General features: G+C 49.5%; 1 pseudogene; it reads left to right on the top strand.

Moving 5' to 3' along the window:
- Positions 1-2,588: 2,588 nt before the first annotated feature.
- LOC119295466 lies at positions 2,589-4,698 on the top strand (annotated as a pseudogene).
- The last annotated feature ends 41 nt before the right edge of the window (positions 4,699-4,739 follow it).

Genomic DNA, 4,739 nt, shown 5'->3' on the forward strand with positions numbered 1-4,739 from the left:
GTTTGTTATCCCATGTGTATGGGTACTCAGAAAAAGCCTAGATCCATGAGGCCACAATCCGCCAAACAATCATGAAAGTCTTTCATTTGTGCAAATGGCCTCGGGTTGCCTCCTAGCTGATCAGTTTGGAAGAGAGCCTCATTATAATCGCCAACACAGATCCACAAAGAGGTTGTCCTATGCTCTTAGGTACCGGATCACATCCCATGATTTCTTATGTAATTCGGTCCTTGGCTCCCCATAGAATCCAGTGAATCTATAGGTCTTGCCCTCCCAAACCATCTCCGCGTCGATGAAATATTGGCACCAAGGCCTGATCTTCACCTACACATTTTCCCTCCACCACAAAGCAAGACCGCGGCTCAATCTTGACAATCCACAACCACTCCACTTCTAAAACCAAGGCTCCTCTTGAGTCTCTCCATCGCTCTCGCGTTTCTGAAAGGAACACGATCGCTGGGTTGTATGACCATATCAGGTCCCGTAATTCGCCAACTTTCGAGTCCAACCCCAACCCTCGACAGTTCCAGGCCAAGAAATTTATGGTGACCGGCGGCCCCGCACGTCGGGGTCCGCCGATGAATGATTATTTTCAGAGATGCGCTCAAACACAATAGACTTTTTACATCTCGTTTGTGAAAGAACGCCTCATGCTTAGTCTGCCTATCCGGATCATCCTTCGCCACCCACATCTACTTGGTCCTTCTTTTCCTGCTCAAAACGTATTTTGGGTTGCATCTGATGTGTGGGCTTGTACTCTTTCCTTGGCTTCCTTCTGTACGTACCTCTAGTCCTTTCTTCGGAGCCACGACTACATGAACCAGACGCCCCATCAGTCCACCTTGCATGATCCTGACATTGTGAGTGTGACGAATGAACATTGTCTTTTCCCTTACTGTCCCAGGTCTTGCCCTGAGAACTACCTCTCTGCCTCTGCTGTTCAATCAGCTTGCTCCTCAGATCATGTTCTCTATGCTGTTCCAAGCCCCTCCGCGGATCATTCTCTCTCGGGACCTCGTCCCTAGTCCGTGTCTTATTAGGGCTCATCATCTCCCCCTTGATCGGTCTGTGATCCGCGCTAGTGCGCGAGTCAGCCGTTCGGGTAAATTGTGCATGTAAGTTTCTTTTGGTTGGAAGATCACGAACTCTCGGTTGGCCAGTGCGACTCTTCTCGCTGTCACCAGTCCGGCCAGTGCCGAAACTATTCGTGCTGCCCGCGGCAGCAACCCCTTGCGATCCCTCCTTAGCAGAGCTACTTCTTCCTGGTGAAGCCCTAAGCCAACCTCTCCACTGATCCGTTGAATCAATCGGTGGCTCACATACACCATTTGCATGCACTAATTGTCCACATTCAAAGAAAAAATGAGGAATCTTCTCATAATGAAAATAATACCACATCCCAATTTTATCCTCTAGTGAGGATTTCAAGTAGAAACCTCTGACCAAAGGTTCATACACAGATATCTTAGCTCTAACCCTTAAGTGTTGTCCTGTGGCCATACCCTCATAGCAGCATCCACTTTGATCACCTCACCCAACCAGTTGCCGAGGGCCTCCCCGAACGCCTTAGTTCTCTTTCCCGGTGGCAAATCACAAACCTGGAGCTAAACCTCAATCTTGTCGAAAATCATCTCAGAGGGCTGGTTATTACCTTCATACTCCTTTAGGATCAAAACATTAAAATCATACTGCCACGGGCCATTATTCATGGCGTGCTTCCAGTCTCCTTCACTACCAAAGTGCACCTCGAAGATGTTTCCACCAAGATCTCTGAACCTGGCTTCCCTATGCAGACCCCACGCATGTTGCATCGATCGTTCCAACGCTGTCTTGTTCAAGGGCCTAGTCGTGCAAGTTTTTCCTACTGCCGTCCAACGCAAGAATTTTGGCCTCACATCTTCTAGATCTTCGAAAAATATGTCCTCCGTCTGCTTGTCCAAAAGCACCATACTACCCAATCTAGCAGACAGGCTTGCAGCACGGTCCGGCGTCTTGCTCTCTGCCGGAGACTTGGAAGATCCCCGGCTACTTGATCCATCCAGCTTTCGTGCCACCGGCGTCGCCGCCGCCGAGATTGGTGTGTTCTTTGGAGTCGCTGTAGCCTTCGCTCCCATCCTCTCCACCATCAGCACCGCTCCTAACGAAGACGAACCACACCGATCCGTGATTAGGGTTGCGCCGTCGCCGTAGCCACCACCGGAGCCAAGCCACCCCTGTGCGGCAAAACCCTAACCCTAGCGCCAGAAGCCAATCGCCTCGGGATCGCCATAGCTTTTTCCTACGTGGTGGACTCGCACTAGGCGTGTTTTTGGGTCGATGTGAAGTGTTTTTTTTTCAACGCCCCACTCCAACACGATTGAAACGAATCGATCGCATGTCAAAAAAAGAAACCACGATTGAAACGAATCGATTGCATGTCAAAAAAAGAAACGAATCGATCGCTGGCGCGGAAGTTCGAAAAAGGAATAGAAAAATGAATCGATCACTCACGCGGAAGTTTCAAAATCAAAAAAGAAAACCAAAAAAAAATAAAAAAATGGATCGCTCGCGCGGAGAACGGCGCACAGTCGCAAAACAGACGCCCTCTCTGTGACCTGTGCAAAGGCGACCTGCCCCCACAACGCAGCCGCCTGCGACGAAGACGGCGGAGCCAAGCACCTTCTCACCGCCACCTTCCACTGCTAATACCACCCCGCCTCCTGCATCCCATTTACCGCCGCCGACGAAGCCCAAGCTCGCCGGCGCTACCTTCTGCCTTCCCGCGGATCCTGGGACGGCCGAGCCGTCTGGCTACACTGCGGCGGGCAATTAGTTGGTTCTCCTCTCCCGTCGTTGGGGGGCATCCGTCCGAGGCGCCGGCGGTAATTGCTCGGATTCGAATTCCAGATATTTTCGGTGTTTCTACGGCAACAAATCCCGGCCGTTTCGTCCTTGGATCCGGACTCCCTTCTTCTAATCGGATCACAGGTGAGGCCCTCGATGTGCAGCCAGCCCTCGATGTGCTTCTTCTCAGATTGGATACAAGACAAGTCCAATTGGTTTGCCGCTGAAGCAACTCTTCCCCCACAAGACCCGCTTTTGCAATTGCTCCAATGGATGTCTGTAGCGTAGCCAGGATAACGAGCTTTGCACATTTTGGCCTGAAATTTTTGCCTAAGCTCCTGGCTCTTTCTCCCGGTTCATTGGGGAAATTCAGAAAGGTCTCACCAGCGATGGAAACTGAAACTGTGTTGAGAAAACTGCCGGAGCTGCTGCAGGATGTATTGAGAAAGGTCTCACCAGCGATGGAAACTGAAACTGTGGTGAGAAACTCGCCGGAGCTGCCGCAGGATGTATTAATGGACATATTTTCACTCCTGGAGATACTTGACCTCATGGGTGCGGCCTCTGTCAGCTCCTCCTGGCGCTCCGCGTATACCAGCCTCTGCAGCCAGCTTGAGCTGTACAAACGTCCTCAGACGCCTTGCCTCCTCTATACCTCTGAATCTGCTGGTGAGAATGTAGCTTGTCTCTACAGCCTCGCAGAGAAGAGGGTCTGCAATTTAACTCTCCCGGATCCACCCATCCGCAGCAGGTATCTTCTTGGGTCATCGCATGGTTGGCTAGTTACCGCGGATGACAAGTCTGAGCTACACCTTATCAATCCGGTCACTGGCCAACAGATTGCTCTCCCGTCGGTGGTCACCATTGGTTATGTAGAGCCAATCTTTGACAATGCAGGCACAGTTATTATGTATAAATTGCGACAGCAACTTTACGATCCAGACTTAGACCCCGAAATGGTTGGTCCCAAAATGTTCCCCCATGCTCCCGACAAGCTTCGTGACCATGTCTACATCAGGGTATTTATCTTTCCGGATCCGTCCACAGGAAGCTACATTGCGGTTCTCATCCATGGTCCAGTACGTCAGCTTTCGTTTGCAAGGGTAGGAGATTGTAAATGGACCTCGCTGCCGCCAAGTTGGAACTATGATCTATGCATCTACATGGATGGTCTATTGTATGCATCCACAAGAGCCGGGCAAATGGATGCGTTTGACCTCACTGGTCCTACCGTCACGAGGAATATAATTGCAGACGAGATTGCCATTAACAGTCCTGAGTACAGGGGGCAGTTCTACCTTCTTCAGGGTCCATGGGGCGGTCTGCTGCAAGTTTGCAGGAAGGCTGAACTCATAGATGCGGGTTATGAGGAGCTCATAGTTAAAACTAATAAAGTCTTGTTACACAAAGTTGATATGGAAGCAGAAGAGCTCGTGGAAATAAATAGCTTGCATCATAATGTGTTGTTTCTGGGGCGTAACCAGCCTATATGCCTTAGTGCTGAAGAATATCCACAACTGAAGGCAAATTGTGTTTATTCGCAGATGATGAGCAATATAATTGGATGTATAAGACGAATCCCCGGGATATAGGTGTTCTCAACCTTGAAGATGACAGTAGGGAGGAAATTGTGTCCCCGCTTTGGTGCAGCTGGCCAAGTCCCATATGGATAACACCCAGTCTTACAGTGATGAACCTGTCATTGTACAAATAGGTAGTTTTTTTAATTATGTACCTTGATTATGGGGTCTGTCGACCAAATTAGTCACTCTTTTGCAGGCAGATGCTATGACAACGGAAGCATGTTCTGTTTATCTCTTTTTTCCATACATTGTTTGCTGTATCTGATGAAACTATGGCCGAAAAAAAGGGAATGGAAATGATTCTCTACAACAATTTGGTTTGCTGAATATTTT

The sequence above is a fragment of the Triticum dicoccoides genome, chromosome 4B, assembly GCF_002162155.2.
Source record: "Triticum dicoccoides isolate Atlit2015 ecotype Zavitan chromosome 4B, WEW_v2.0, whole genome shotgun sequence".
Taxonomy (NCBI): Eukaryota; Viridiplantae; Streptophyta; class Magnoliopsida; order Poales; family Poaceae; genus Triticum; species Triticum dicoccoides.